General features: G+C 40.4%; 2 long non-coding RNA genes across 2 annotated transcripts; both read left to right on the top strand.

Moving 5' to 3' along the window:
• The first annotated feature begins 672 nt into the window (after positions 1 to 672).
• On the top strand, positions 673 to 2,652 carry LOC119325391. The gene is made up of 5 exons (XR_005157500.1): positions 673 to 775; positions 1,211 to 1,398; positions 1,662 to 1,971; positions 2,074 to 2,262; positions 2,432 to 2,652. It is a non-coding gene; the product is annotated as an uncharacterized LOC119325391 (long non-coding RNA).
• Positions 2,653 to 3,326: 674 nt separating this feature from the next.
• LOC119324147 lies at positions 3,327 to 4,175 on the top strand. Its single transcript, XR_005156779.1, has 3 exons — positions 3,327 to 3,342; positions 3,485 to 3,682; positions 4,033 to 4,175. It is a non-coding gene; the product is annotated as an uncharacterized LOC119324147 (long non-coding RNA).
• The last annotated feature ends 12,977 nt before the right edge of the window (positions 4,176 to 17,152 follow it).

Raw genomic sequence — 17,152 nt, 5'->3', positions numbered from 1 at the left:
CGGGTTTTATTTTTGTCCCATCTCTCCCGGTCTTTTTTGGTACTTCTTTGGTACTTCCTCCCACCTCCCTCTCAGCCGCGAAAAACCAAGAAAAACCCCGTGATCGAGTCCCGCACCCGCCTAACCTCCCGTCCTGGAAGAAAACCTACGAAAAAAACCAGCACTCGCACGAACGAGCGAGACTGCCCTCTCGATCCCCTCGACCTACGATATGTGACTGCAGTCGCACCAGATCGTCGCCGCGGACCTCGCAGGGAAGACGCGCACGAGATCCCAAGCCACTCCTCCTCCTCTCCCGGGATGCAGCCGCCGCCGCCGAACCAGGGAGACGCCGGCGACCGTCGCCGCCGTCGTGGATCACCAGGACGCCGCCGCCTGCACCGCCTCCACCGCGCCTCGGATACGTCGCTGCGAGCCGGATCCCTGGGAGCGGGAGGAGGTAGGGGTCAGCCGCGTCGATAGCGGCGGGGTGGAGCCCTGGGGCTGGGAGTGGGTATGGGAGGAGGTGGGCGTCAGCGGCGAGCCGGACGGGGCGAGGGGCGTCGATGAGATGCCCCCGGCGCTTCCCTCCGGGCGGGAGGAGGAGAGGGGCGTTGGCGACGAGGCGGGTGTCGGCGGCGAGATGGTCTCTGGCGGGCGTGATGAGGCAGGCAGCTTAGGCGTGAAGCGTGCATTCGTCGAGGTATTCGCCGGGGCGCTCTTCTATCCGACGGTACTCAACTATGGCCGCAGCTTGATCGAGCCCGAGTTCCACTGGTGGGATCGCATCGACAAGGTCAGTTCACGTCTGTATTCTTCTTCATTCACGGGGAGAATTTTGCAGAGAGAATAGCAAGGGAAGGTACCGGATCATGAAATGGAACTGTTCTGTTTTCCGGAACCCAAGTAGTGAGCACGGTAGATTCTCTGTACGTTCGCATAAATCATCATTGCTACTAATTACAGCAGTAATTACATCGAGATGGCTACGGTTAACTCCGTTTGAACTTATCTGGGTCCAAGACATATTGAGCACTTGAGCAGTACCTTGCCGAATACATTCATTACCTAGACATACTCAGTTAATTCACTTTGGTTTGTTAGAAACCTTGTTTGTTGAATCTGTATTGATATTTACTGTATTTTCAGCTGTATGGATGTTGTTGTTTGAGGAATACTGAATGATGTTCATCTGTATACATTGGACTAATTTTAATTTGTATTGATCCAGGATATTTGGATAGGGGCAGTTCCTCACCAACCAATGTCATAATTGATCACGTCCGCAAATGATTTTTGGACTGTAGTTTGGATTGTTCTGCCGAGCGTATAACAACGCATGCTATCTATCAAAGCTTCGACTCATTTGTTTTGCTGCTCGGGAATATTGAGACGAGAAGAATGGCCTTGATGCTGGAGGTACAAAGAGGCACAAATAAACTTTCACTCATTACACTAGCACTGTTTTACCATTGACGGAGCATTGTGAATATGTTAACAGACTACTTGGGTGTTCTGATATCGAAATATGTACATAATATAAGTATATACCATGACATGCACTGCTGCTTCTAATTATATACAATAGCTTCTCTCTTTTTTATTGTACAACTGAGATCTTCATTACATTACAACCTTATGTTTTGCTTATTTGTTTACTGAAATTGGTGTTCTGTCTCTAGGTTAATGGATCACCCTGGGAACGATTTTGAGGGCATTATGCCAGCTACTTTGATGGCAATGGATTATGGAATGGCAAACTAACAGGGCACATCGCACAACTGCTATAAATGTGTTGATATGTTGCATTTCAAGGCAGTTTCACTCATAAATACTACAAAGGTTTACAAAATGTTCACACAGTATTTGGTTCATATCACCATTGTTTCATGTTCGATTGACTGGTGCGGTTCTCTTACATAGTTTGAACCATTTAGCATTTGGGACCATGAGGATTCCGATTGGGAGAACGACGTCGTCCATAGATTAATGGTGAGACTTTGGTGCTTTGATTAATTTCCAGGACCATTGTTTCCTATCCAGTGATGCAATCTGAAAATCATGCAAAAATTTGTCATGTTTGGGCATTGTCAGTATGGGAACACCGGGCCAACCCACTTTACAGGACAGGAGGGTTGATCGCTGGGTGATGCGCTGCACGAGTAGGCCAGGAGGAACAAGAGTAGAGGAGGACTGTAGCCTGTAGGTGAGAGAAGATGATGCCATTGCCATCTTGACTGAAGGTTGGGCATCTAAAGATGCTTGGCAACCAGAACTCTGAAGGTATATGGTGTGATATTTACTAAAATTATATTGACCAAGCACAACATATCCAATCATCTGGAACCTGTCCTCTTCTTTTCTGGAACTAGCGGAAACCACCGTTCTTTGACTGATTGTTACAGAGTTTATCTGGTTTTGAAAATTAATATTCTCTGAATTTTTTTGCTAGCTAAACACCACTTGAAGGTACCTGGAAATACATTACTTGCTGAAGTTGCACATCCTACGCCCCAGGAGGAGGCCAAATGCATATTCCGATCATGTGATCTACATACTAAAGCTTCCTTGCTGGATCTAAGGTTTAATTTCTCTGCCCCAATGCTGGTTCTTAGGGTAATACAAGTTCTACTCCATATTTTTTATGCCCTCCACACAACTGTATGTTCATGTTCCAGAGTCCTTATTCATAGTTAATTTCAATCACAAAGTGACAAATGCCAGTCTATTAGTTAACATGTGTATCTCTGTTTCTTCTAAGTTTCAATCGACCTACTCTGAAGTTGTTCCTAAGACAGTGCCTCGAGCAAAGGGAATGAGCCTCAGTTAGTGTATCTAGCGAGTTCGCGATCCTTTGTTGGGATAAACATTTGTGCAAGAGCAAGTCTCGTCACTGTTGGTTGTTAGTACTGTTGCTTGATAATTCTAATTTTTACTTCAGTTCATAAGGCAATGTAGTTATGCTTGACGCACGATATGAAGACTGCCATTTTGCCTTTTGACCTTGGTTTCTTCCTCCAGTAAGTAAATGCACATAGTTCTTTTCTAAATTAGAGCATATGACTTGTTGATCGATCTCTGAGCTCAGTAATAATATTAAGCCTTAATATGTTTATTGTGCAGACAAGATGAGAAAGAAATGCTACCCAAGAATATGTACTTTATAAACATTTCAACTGTAATCTGGAATAAAATTAAATAAGGAAACACTATATTCATATATCTTTTTTGTACTTTGATGGTTTTACACCACAAGTTCCTAGATGGTAATTGTGCTGCATATGTCTGCTCTCTTACTTTGTTTTTCTGAAGGTAGGTTCCAAAAGATGTCATGAAGAATTTCTTTGAGAGAATTTGCGTGAGGTGTGTCTAAATGATTTTTATCTTCTGAACATATTCTTGTATGACTAACTGAATTCATTTTCTCAAAACGTTGGTACTTTTCCTTTTTCATTTATGTTGCTCGACTGAGTCTCTCTCAGATCATGTACACTCCACATGCTAGCTGATCTGTAGCAGTGCGGAAGGTGAGCTTGGCTGCCGGCAGCAGCTCCTTTGGCTGATCTGCGGCGATGCAGAAGTTGGGTTGGAAAAAAGCACGACCGGCTGCTCTGAAGTGGGTCGTAGGGAGAGCTTCGTAAGAGATAGGGAGGGAGCTCTATTGGCCCGTGCATGACATCCAACCCAATGGCATCATGCCCTGGTAAGCTTCTTATCTGTTCCAATTCTTGCACTTGGTCTTTTTCTTTCTAACCCGGAAAATAGAGTTTGCCTTGATTCCTAATCATGCTTTAAAAGCTGATATCCACCTCGTTTATCTTGCTACTGGTGGTAATGTGTGCAAGTATGATTTTGTGATAATGCCAGATGTTGTGTGCCTTCTTTATTCATGGTACGAGTACTCTAACCTGGCTCGTATGATAATGTATCCCTGCTACAGAGCACAAACGACGTGTTTTTAATTATATTTTAGTTGACATGGATTTCATTTATCTTGTGAATTGTATAGTCAGATCATGAATTTTAGTGATTGATTGATTTTCATGGTCACAGGTAGGCATGGTTGCATGGCCACGGGGAGAATGGAGCAAGTAGCGTGTGAGGAGTTTAAGAAATGGGGACAAGGGACAGTTTAGTTAATTAAGTCTATGTTAGTTTCAAGTTTTATCCTTGTTGCAGTAAAAAATTAAGGTTGGATTAACCACCATGTACATCTTTAATTACTTTTAAATAAGAAATATAATCAAAATATTCTTTTGAAATCATAAAATTTATATAATTTGTACAAGTACATGAAGGTGGAACAGGAGGAAGGGTGGGAGAAGATTAGGCCCCGTTTGGTAACAAAGTATTTTCTATGTATTCCCATAATACTGCAGTTTTTTATAATACTGTAGTTTTTATTACAAAGGGTTGTTTGGTTGTCTCTAAAAATTGTAATTTTAATATTGCAGTTTTTGGCAAACCACAGTATTTTCTCTGCATCAAAAAAAGAACAACATACCTCTTTTTTTTAAACTGAGCTCGCTGAGAAAAGAGAGTCCCTCGCTCATACCTTCTTCTCAACACGCCTCATGTCCACGACCGTTTTCTCAGGATCTTCTGCTTGGTGATTTAGTTAGCTCGCTTCCGTTTGTTGCTCCAAATTACAGCCAACCACAAAATCGTTTTGAAGACGTTGTTGCCGTCCGGATAGCCAGTTAGAATATGTGTCTTCTACGCCGTGTGCATGGCCGTTCTTGGTGCATGGCCGAGTAGTTGCATAAAATGGCTAGCAAACTAGAAAAGCACGTGTGTCTGCAGCTGCTAATGGTTTTAGCTAGCTAATTTTGTGTCGCTGAAAACGGGATAGCCAAACAGGTTGTCTGTATTATCAATACTACAAAATATTCTGTTATGTTAAAACTGTGGTATTTCACACCTGTAGGTTAAATTACTGTAGATTTTGATACTTGGGTTTTTGGGATACTTAGGTTTTTGTATTATTGGATACTTAGATATCGTTTCATTTTCTTGCAAGGAGAGGATGGTTACAAAGAAATAACAAGAAATGGAGAGAGAATCAGTTTTATTACTGTATGGATGGAAACCACATGCTAGCTTGTCCAACATATTTCTACATTGAGTCAATTATTCGACCGCTATGTTTTTTTTATTCCATGGCAATGCATGGTCATTCAACTATTCAAATTTACAGGCTGTTCATCCACTTTTTTCAAGCTATTTACATATTTGTCACTTGTCAGTAAGTTTGCATATGATGCTAGGAAGTGAACATAAGGACACATAAATGTTGCATTTTGAATATGAAATAAACTCAACATCCAAATAACAAATTTGTTGCTCCGTCCATCGGTGAGCAGGAAATGTAAGCATCTTTCTAAATAAGATATTACCTATCTTGAAGCTGGAAATGCAAGAATTCTTCTAAGTAAGATATTAGTTATCTTCATGATGGAAATGCAATCATCCAAAATTTACAACAATATTTCTAAAAACTGAAAACAATCTTTCAATCTTGATATAAGAATGAAACATAAGCAAAGTCACAGAGTTTGCTATTTCTTTTGAAACACAATTACCAACAAGTGATATACTGGTGAACTTACAGTTTATTCAAATTGGAATGCGGCTCACGCTACTAAAAAGGACGATGTCACCCACTCCGAGTAAAAACGGTCATCTACTCGCATTTAGCATCTGACCAATGAATATGTATTGTATATGAGTTTTCTATTTTTTATTTAAATATTGTTTATATGTTTACTTTTGTAGATCAAAGATCAAAACTGATGGCTTTTTATTGACAAAGCTTTATGGTGAACCAGAATGAAAAATCATTAGGGTTTACACAATCAAAAGAGATGCATACAAATAATTGTTCTTTATATATTTGTTGTGCATGATAGTACAAGAGGTATGTTTCTATACATATTTATTTTTGCAGAGTATGAAAGAGATGGAGATGGATTATGTCAACGTTCAAAAAGAATCCATCGACAAGGGTGTTGAGGCGATGTCATTGAAGGGCCCAAAAATTCATTAAGATTTATACAACGAAAGGCCGGTGGCAACGCACGGGCATTGCACTAGTGTGTTTATGAAGCTAATCCTAGATAAGTTTATCTGTATATGTTTAAATACATGTACAGATTTGGGTTGCTGACATCACTGGCTTTGATTGCTAGTGCCGCACTTGAAACTGTTAGAAGGGAATAGAGAGGATTGGTGGAATTGATTGTGTTACTTTAGCCTCCTGGGCATATATAATATAGGAGTTCATGATCTTATTTAAGTACAAGGCAAGGTAGAATAAATCATACAATATCCTATGTTTTCTAAAGAACCATGATACTCAATAGCTCTGATACGTCTCCAACGTATCTACAATTTTTGATTGTTCCATGCTATTATACTATCATTCTTGGATGTTTTACAATCATTTTATAGAAACTTTATATCATCTTTGGGACTAACCTACTGACATAATGCCCAGAGCTAGTTGTTGTTTTCTTTTGCTACATCGCAGAAAAAAAATACCAAACGGAGTCCAAATGCAGCAAAACTTTTTGGAGATTTTTTTGGACCAGAAGACACCCAGTGGGCCAAAGAAGTACCAGAGGGGTGCTTCGAGGGGAGCACAACCCAGCTGGGCACGCCTGGGGGCCCAGGTGCACCCTGGTGGATTGTGCCCACCTCGGTGGCCTCCCGCACCGCCTCTTCGTCCTATAAATTATCAAATATTCCAAAAACCGTCGGGATAACCCTAGATCAGAAGTTCCGCCGCCGCAAGACTCTGTAGCCATGAAAAATCAATCTAGACCTTGTTTCGACACTCCGCCGAAGGAGGAAATCATCACCGGTGGCCATCTTCATCATCCCGGCGGCCACCATGATGAGGATGAAGTAGTCCACCCTCAGGGCTGAGGGTTTGTACCAGTAGCTATGTATTTAATCTCTCCATCTCTCTCGTGTTCTTGATATGTCATGATCTTGATGTATCGCGGGCTTTGTTAATATAGTTGGATCATGTGGTATTTTCCCATCTCTATCTTGTTTTGATGAATTGAGTTTTCCCTTTGAGATTTTGTTTTATCGGATTGGATACTTTTATGGATTTGAGAGCACTTGATATATGTCTTGCATATGAATACCCGTGGTGACAACAGGGTATTATTTTGATTAACTTGATATATGTTTTGGACTCAACTCGCGGATTTTCCCGAGGTGACATTGGGTAATCTATTCATAGGGGTTGATGCACGTTCGCGTCTTTGTTTCTCCGGTAGAAATCTTGGGGCACTCTTTGAGGTTCTTTGTGTTGGATCGAGTATTATTAATCTGAAATTATTTGATGTGTATCGTATAATTAACTCATGGATACTTGTGGTGACATTGGAGAATCTAGGTGCCATTAGAGTTGGGTGATACGTATTGTATGGTGTTATTTTAGTATGAACTCTGGGATAGATCGAATGGAAAGAATAACTTTGTGTTATTTTAGTACAAACTCTTGAATAGATCGAACGGAAATAATAATTTTAAGGTGGTTTCGTACCCTACAAATAATGTCTTCTTATGTTCTCTGCTAGATAAGAACTTTGGAGTGATTCTTCGTTGCATGTTGGGGGATGGTTATATGATCCAATTATATTAGCATTGTTGAGAGATTGCACTAGCGAAAGTACGGAACCTAGGCCTCATTTTCAGGCATTGCAATACCGTTTATGCTACGTTTTATCAATTGCTATCTTGCTGTTTTTTATTGTTCCTATTACAAAAATCAATATCTACTATCACTACTACGCTTGTATCACCATCTCTTCGCCGAACTAATGCACCTATACAAATTGCCATTGTATTTGGTGTGTTGGGGACACAAGAGAATTTTTTACTATTTGGTTCCAGGGTTGTTTGAGAGAGACCATCTTCATCCTACGCCTCCCACGGATTGATAAACCTTAGGTCATCCACTTGAGAGAAAATTGCTATTATCCTACAAACTCTGCGCTTGGAGGCCCAACACAAGTCTACAAGAACAAGTTTTGTAGTAGACATAGTAGTAGGATGTGTTCTGAACCGCACTGCTGCTAATAGCAGCAACGCCCCTTTCCAGAGCATGCTCCTGCTATGTGCATGCCTGCGCTACTGCTAAATTTTCCTGTATTTTTTTCTGCAGCATATTGGCGCTGTATTTGTACAGGTTTTATACAGTAGTTTCATCATATGATTTTATGATCATGATGTGTTATTATATCAGTGGGTGAAAGAGACATGGATTAGATTCAAGTGGAGGCAACATGGTGCAGATCAAAAGTACTACTGAAAGTAGTATTTTTTATCTGCACCACGTTCCCTTCACTTCAATCTAATCCATGTTTATTTCACCCACTGATATATATAATAACTCATCATGCTCATATAACAACTTAGCATCATCATCATAATAATAACTCATCATCGTTATCATAGTAACAAATCACACTCGTCATCATCATCATATATAGTTATCTAACAACTTCTACTCGTTACCATAATAACAATTCATACTCATCATCATCATAGTCGTAACCAACCCTAGTTAATTGTTCTTATATGATCATGAGTATTAGCTAGGAACTAATATCCCTCTCTAAGGTAAAATAGCGTAAAACAACATAGACATGACTCTGCATTATGGAGAACGAAGATTATCATGTCTCCAATTCGTGGGCTTCGCACAATGTTGCTTCTAAGTAGCTCCCTATAAAAACTAAATTTTAACATTATTATTCATCACGGGTTGACTTTCGGTCTGTCGAGTCTTCGTTGAAAACTATCATCTCACGTGGTGTATATGGTGGGCACTCTCTCTCTCTCTCTCTCTCTGCTATATTCGACCGCCGGTGATGGTCACTCCTCCCTTCGTCCCCAAGTGCATTAAATCAAATTGTCTAGCACACGGGAACGAAGGATAAGCGACCCCCACGAAAATAGCCGGGATTCTTCCTCTCTGACATTTCCGACCACGGTAATGGAAGCTCCTACATTCATTTGAAAGCTCATTACACAAAAATGTCTAGCACCTTCGAATGAATAAGAAGCTCCCCTCACGACACCAGTCGGGATTCTTCTTCTCTTATATGGTGGACACTCCCTCATAGTTATTTCAAGCGTCGGTGATGGTCGGTTCCGCTCCATCTCGCGTGCATTACCAAGGTGTATCACGAATAGAAGGTAGAGGAAGCGACCGCCACGACAATAGTCGGGATTCTTCCTCTCTGATATTTTGACAGTCACTACTGCAGGATGCTGCTAACGCGACACTACGATCAGAGACCCTTCGAGAAACTGTGTGTGATGCAATAATCGCAAACGGTGGTGTCAGAGAACCGTCTAAAATGTGCAAAATGTTTGCGATGACGGATGCATCAAACACGGTTCGGATTTTAGTTGTGTCTGCGATGAAGGGCATACGGTTGATCCAGCAGAACTGTTTGCGATGAGGAAGAACAAGAGAAACGGGCATCCATATCAATGTGTGTGGGATATACGGCATACAGTTCCCTCCGATGAACTGTGTGCTACTAGGGAATGCAACAGAAACTGTCAGCCAGATCAAGGTGTGTGTGATATACGGCATACGGTTCACTCGGACAAACTGTTTTCGATTAGGCTAGAGAACGGAAACGGTTCATCTTAACAATATGTGTGCGATATGTGGTATTTGCGATCAGCCGAAAGAACACAAACCATTCGTGTAAACGAGATGTGTGTGATACGCAGCAAACAGGCCACTAGGATGAACTGTTTGGAATGAGAAATTATAACACATACGGTTACTATAGTAAGTTCGTGTGTGATTCTGTTCGTACAAAAAACTTTAAAAAATGCAAACTAGTTGCTTGCAAAAGCTAGGAGTATCGCACACGATGTGTCTGCGAGTACTCGTGTGCGATGATAAGTAAGTTACACATAATGAACGGCCGCAAGGGTGATATGCTGATCATGGAGTCCGAGAAGACAGTCGTCGGAAGGCCGTCGGCTCAGCTTTTTAGCCTATATTTTATTATAATTGTATGCATAAGTAGGTTGTGAGTGTTTTGTGCCTTGCCGCATGTGGCATTTTAAATTATCCTGAATATGTAAGACAATTATAAACGGATTCCATTGTAAATTTGCCTCAACGGCGAGCAGAGCGCGCACAGGGACGCCACGGACCCAAAAATAGAAAAAAAATCAGGGACGCCACGGCGACCAACCACGTGTTGAACCTTCTGGCACCCCGTGGAAGACGCGACGATGCATCCATAGGACATGATGGTGATATCATGACCGTGTGTGATAGTGGGCAGACATGTACACATACATCCGAGAACAAGGGCCCACATTTCGGGCTTCCGATGCATGGCATACGGTTGATCCAAAAGAACTGTTTGCGATGAGATGAAACAATACCAACGGGGTTTTGTTGGCCCAAAACCATCAATAAATTTTCACTTTGTTTCTCCTGACATTGCAGATTACAACGCAATAAGTAAATGCAAATCTTTTCACATAGATCAAACTAATATGTGTCCACACCGATCAAACTAATATGTGTTCACACTTAGCACCGGGCTATAAAAACTACCCACTCAAAAATTACTTTACAGTTCCTCTCCTCATCACCTATAAAACTGGTCTTTCCTGTCAAGTCGTTCTGCCATGACCGGTAGGAGGAGTTTCGGGTGGGCATATAACCAGGCAGAAAAGACCAAGGCCGCGGAAGCATTAGAGAAGTCTCGCCGTGAAACGGCAGTCGCAGTAGAGATATCCCGGCGTGCTGCGGAGCCCTCGAACGAGCTCTCACGGGCACGCGAGGGCTCTCACAAGTGCACTCGTCGCGTCGATGATCGCGACGAGCTGGCTTTCTGATATGTCTCTGTCGTATTTATAATTTTTGATTGTTCCATCCCAATATTATTCAACTTTCATATACTTTTGGCAACTTTTTATACTATTTTTGGGACTAACATACTGATCTAGTGCCCAGTGCCAGTTCCTGTTTGTTTCATGTTTTATGTTTGGCAGAAACCCCATATCAAACGGGATAAAAACGGAGGGAGAATATTTTTGGAATATTTGTGATTTTTGGGAAGCAGAATCAACGCGAGACGGTGCCCGAGGGGGCCATGAGGCAAGGGGGCGCGCTCCTGACCCTCGTGGGCACCCCGTAAGACGGTTGACGCTCTTCTTTTGCCGCGAGAAAGCTAATTTTTGGAGAAAATTCTGGGCGAAAGTGTCAACCCAATCGGAGTTACGGATCTCCGGATATAAAAGAAATGGTGAAAGGGTAGAATCCCGGAACGCAGACACAGAGAGAGACAGAGAGACAGATCCAATCTGGGAGGGGCTCTCGCCCCTCCCACGCCATGGGAGCCAAGGACCAGAGGGGAAACCCTTCTCCCATCTAGGGAGAAGGTCAAAGAAGAAGAAGAAGGGGGGCTCTCTCCCCCTTGCTTCCGGTGGCGCCGGAACGCCGCCGGGGGCCATCATTATCACCGCGATCTACACCAACAACTTCACCGCCTTCATCACCAACTCTTCCCTCCTCTATGCAGTGGTGTAACCCCTCTTTTACCCCCTGTAATCTCTAGTTAAACATGGTGCTCAACGCTATATATTATTTCCCAATGATGTATGGCTATCCTATAATGTTTGAGTAGATCTGTTTTGTCCTATGGGTTAATTGATGATCGTAATTGATTTGAGTTGCATGTTTTATTATTGTTGCTGTCCTATGGTGCTCTCCATGTCGCGCAAGTGTGAGGGATTCCCTCTATAGGGTTTGCAATGTATTCATGATTTGCTTATGGTGGGTGGCATGAGTGGTAGAAGCACAGACCCGAGTAAGTAGGTTGTTTGCGTATGGGATAAAGGGGACTTGATACTTTAATGCTATGGTTGGGTTTTACCTTAATGATATTTAGTAGTTGCGGATGCTTGCTAGAGTTCCAATCATAAGTGCATATGATCCAAGAAGAGAAAGTATGTTAGCTTATGCCTCTCCCTCAAATAAAATTGTAATAGTGATTATTGGTCTAGTTATCGATTGCCTAGGGACAAATAACTTTCTCGTGACAAAAAGCTCTCTACTAAAACTAACTTAGTTGTGTCTTTATCTAAACGGCCCCTACTTTTTATTTACGTGCTCTTTATTTTCTTGCAAACCTATCCAACAACACCTACAAAGTACTTCTAGTTTCATACTTGTTCTAGGTGAGGCGAACACTAAGCGTGCGTAGAGTCGTATAAGTGGCAGATAGGACTTGAGAGAATATTTGTTCTACTTTTAGATCCTCATTAGGTTCGACACTCTTACTTATCAAACGAGGCTACAATTATCCCCTACACTTGTGGGTTATCAAGACCTTTTTCTGGCGCCGTTGCCGGGGAGTCATAGCGTGGGGTGAATATTCTCGTGTGTGCTTGTTTGCTTTATCACTAAGTAATTTTTATTTGTTGTTCTATGTTGTTCTCTATCTTTAGTTATGGATATGGAACACGAAATACCCAAAAAAATTAGTTGTACCTACTGAACCAATGGTTGAAGAACCACTCAAAATCTATCACACTCCTGAAGCTTTTTACTTGGATCATCTTCGATCCCTTTGTGCTCGTGCTGAAACCCCAACTAGCTTAGTTGAGGGCAAATCTTTAGATGAGCATGCTTGTTATGTGTGACACTGTATATCTGAAAAAGAGAAACTTTTACTAGATCAAATTCATCGTTTCCAATGCTATGCTTGGAATTTATGTGAAATATATGATGTTACTTGTTGTTCTGAAAACCTTAAGAAACACCTTCCCTACCAATGTGAGTTTATTAATAATGGAATCATATCTTCGTATGCTAAGGGTGTTTATAATTACTATGATGTTCAACAAATTCATGAATTAGTTGCTTTTAAGGGTGCTTATGAAATTGCTTCTTTGATTGAAAAGTATGTTGCCACTCTTTACAAATCTGATTTTTTTTTCCATACTTGAATATCATTATGATAATTATGCTTCTAATGCCTATGTTAAACCACATATTGAGGAATTCTCTGCTATCCCAGAAGAGACTAATATTTTGCAGGAGTCTATGGAAGAAGAAATTGATGAAACTGTGAGCTCATTGGATGAAAAAGATGATGAGGAGAGCAAAGAACAAAAGGAGGAAGAGCGGATTAGCTACCCATGCCCACCTCTAATGAGGGTAACTCTTCAACTCATAATTGTTTAATTCCCCTTTGTGCTTACCGAAGGATGATTGCTATGATGATTGTTATGATCCCGTTGATTCTCTTGAAATATCCCTTTTTGATGATGCTTGTTATGCTTATGGCCAAGATGCCAATATGAATTATGCTTATGGAGATGAACTTGCTATAGTTCCTTATGTTAAACATGAAATTGTTGCTATTGCACCCATGCATGATAGTCATAATATCTTTTTGAATTCTCCAAACTACACTATATCGGAGAAGTTTGTCTTATTAAGGATTGTATTGATGGGTTGCCTTCTACCGTTGCACATGATGATTTTGATAGATATAATATGTGTGTGCTTGCTGCTCCTACTTGAAATAATTATGAGAGAGAAACTATATCTCCACCTCTCTATGTTTCCAATATGATAAAATTGCAAGAAACTGTTTATACTATGCATTGGCCTTTACTTTATGTGCATGAATTGTTCTTTTATGACATGCCAATGCATAGAAAGAGAGTTAGAATTCGTTGTTGCATGATATATGTTACTATGTGCTCACTACTAAATCACAAATCATTGTTAATTAAAATTGGCTTTGATATACCTTGGGATCCGGGTGGATTCATTACTTGAGCACTATATGCCTAGCTTAATGGCTTTAAAGAAAGCGCTGCCAGGTAGAGAACCCAGAAGTTTTAGAGAGTCATTTATTTCTGTTGTGTGCTTTTATAATAAAAATAATGTGCAAAGGTTTGCCTTTAGGATGTTTACAATGCTTGTTGGTTTGTGCGGTGCAGGACAGAAACTTTGGATGTAGTGCGTGAGTTTACATTTTTTACTGGAACGTCAAATGGTTCTGATTCTTTTTGCACTTTCTAGCTGTACAAATTGTTTATTGTTCCTAATTCTGGTACAATGTTTGGGTAACATAAGTATGGTGAATGTTCAGATTGCTACAGACTTTTTTGTTTTTGACAGATTTTGTTTTTGATGCATAGTTTACTTGTTTTGATGAAACTATCAATTTCTATCAGTGGATTAAGCCATGAAAAAGTTATATTACAGTAGACACAATGCAAAAAAATAATATGAATTAGTTTGCAACAGTACCTAGAGTAGTGATTTGCTTTATTATACTAACGGATCTTACCGAGTTTTCTGTTGAAGTTATGTGTGGATGAAGTTTTGATCGAGGAGGTCTCGATATGAGGAAAAGGAGGAGAGGCAAGAGCTAGAGCTTGGGGATGCCCAAGGTACCCCAAGTAAATATTCAAGGAGACTCAAGCGTCTAACCTTGGGGATGCCCCGGAAGGCATCCCCTCTTTCTTCAACAAGTATCGATATGTTTTCGGATTCGTTTCGTTCATGCGATATGTGCAAGTCTTGGAGCATCTTTTGCATTTAGTTTTCATTTTTCTTTTATGCACCATGCTGGTATGAGATATTCCTTGGTTGATCTATAGAATGCTCATTGCACTTCACTTAAATTTTTTGAGTATGGCTTTATAGAATGCTTCATGTGCTTCACTTATATCATTTGAAGTTTGGATTGCCTGTTTCTATTCACATAGAAAACCTCCATTTGTAGAATGCTCTTTTGCTTCACTTATATTTGTTAGAGCATGGGCATATCTTTTGTAGAAAGAATTAAACTCTCTTGCTTCACTTATATCTATTTAGAGAGATGACAGGAATTGGTCATTCACATGGTTAGTCATAAAATCCTACATAAACTTCACTAGTGCAGAACCGGGCATTAGCACCAGTTCGTAAGGCCCTGTAGTGCCGGTTACATAACCTGCACTAATTTGTGGTCACTAAAGGCCCCCCTTTAGTACCGGTTCAGCACGAACCGGTGCTAAAGGGCAGACACGTGGCACGAGCCACCTCCGGGGGCCTGGAGCCCTTTAGTACGGGTTGGTAACACCAACCGGTACTATAAGGTTTGGTGGGTTTTTAGTTTTATGATTTCTTTTTCATTTAATTTTGTGTTTCCATTTTAATTCTTTTTCGTTTGCTGGTATTTTACGATACTACACATTGTACACGTTATGCATATTAATAGAATTTCTAGTAGATCAACCAATCATCGAGTTCAACATGATTGTTATGATATTATAAGCGTTCATATATAACACCACAAAAGCAAATCACTTAAGTTCAGAACGAAGAACACATACATGAAAGGACAAGTACTAATTAAGAGCAGCATGAAGCACTAGCTGAATCACTCCTGCTAGCTACTCATACGATCATCATCCTCATAGTCATCGAACCCAACCCTACATAATTGTTCTTAGCACATGATCATCAGTATCAGGTAGGACCTAAACACCCTTAAGGTAAAATAGCATAAAACAATATAGACCCTGACTCTCCATTATGAAGAATGGCGATCATCCTGTCTCCAATTTTTGCCCTTCGCTGAATGTTGCTTCCAAGAAGCTCCTTACGACTGTCCATACATTTTTTCCATTCTTTGATTATCATGTCTCCACTTCTTTTAGAAACCCGGTATGGACAGTTGAGATTCGTAGGACGACCTGGTTGTATGTTCAAAACATGAAGGCTACCCCGTGTATACATCAGATGAGGCACACAATCATTTGGGATTATCTATTGAAAAACATAGTAATAACTTCGTAGTTAGGAATGATATGATGTACTAGTTTTAGAAGTGTGCAAAAAGATGCTCGAATGTTGTAATAGTAAAAAATAATCTTACCAGGGTATCTCCATGGTAGTTACCATAGTTCAACACGTGCACTAGTGGCACGTATTGACCATAATGTTGAGGAGTTTGATTGTAGATATTGTAATTCTCAAGATCAGTACAAAATCCGACCAGATGATCTTTCTCCTGATAAGTTAATTCGGAGCCTTCGGTGTAGTACGTTCTGTCTACCATCTTCCGCACATTCTTTGAAGAATGAAAATAAGCTGTCAATGGAGATAAGTTGTCAACTATATATTTTGAAATAAACAATATAAATTACTTAATAACTATGTTTAGCTCAGATGAGGGAAGAACTGGAGGTGTATCCACAAGGACCGAAATCGAAGGTGTCTCTTGCTCGATTGTAGGATCACCAAGATCCATGGTGACAAGCATACCCTCATCAAGACCATACATCTTGCAAAATGCATCCCAATTTTCGCAACCAAAATGGGTTACACTCTGAGCATTGTACAGCTTTACTTGAAAATCCACACCATGATGGGTACTTAGGATAATTTTTTTGGTTTCGAAATTTTCATGGTCTTCAAAACCCATCCTCTCCAAGACATAGCGTCTTGCAAAGCATGGGATAAGCTAGTCGAATTGGAAAAGATGAAAAATACACGTTAAAATAGTTGAAGACGTGCTTAATTACGAAAAAAACTATTGTCGTCGTTGCGTACCGTATGAACATCGCAGGTCTCCTCGTGCTTAATGCTGAAGTGCCGATCTTCGTCCAGCACAATGTACCTGTCGCACATACCTCGGTCGTCGTGGCACCAGTCGCACTCAGCCGGGCGGTTTTCGTCGTCCAATGAGTACGACATTTCCGGCCTACGTTCATAATTCAAATATTAAACTAGATCATTATTATTAATCACGGGTTGACTATCGATGATCGATGTACGTAGTAGCTCCTCTTTCATTCCCGAATGCATTATTATAGCAAATTGTCTAGCACACGGGAATGAAGGAGAACTTATCCAATATGAGCATTCAATAAGCAAAACCAAATCATAAAATAAGAAAAACCAAATCATAAAATAAAGTATAGTATTCAAATTAGTATGCATTCAATAATTATAAGCAAAAGTACATCATCTCTTTCCTTTTTGTAAATACTATGAACAAAAAAATCATTAAAATTCTATGAACAAAATTAATTACACAATCTAAATATCACAAAAAAAAATTTATTAACAATAATATCACCAAACATGCATATTCAATAATAA

This window comes from Triticum dicoccoides, chromosome 6B (assembly GCF_002162155.2).
Source record: "Triticum dicoccoides isolate Atlit2015 ecotype Zavitan chromosome 6B, WEW_v2.0, whole genome shotgun sequence".
Taxonomy (NCBI): Eukaryota; Viridiplantae; Streptophyta; class Magnoliopsida; order Poales; family Poaceae; genus Triticum; species Triticum dicoccoides.
The sequence above is the reverse complement of the archived record's forward strand: the minus strand, read 5'-3'. Positions and strand labels throughout refer to the sequence as shown.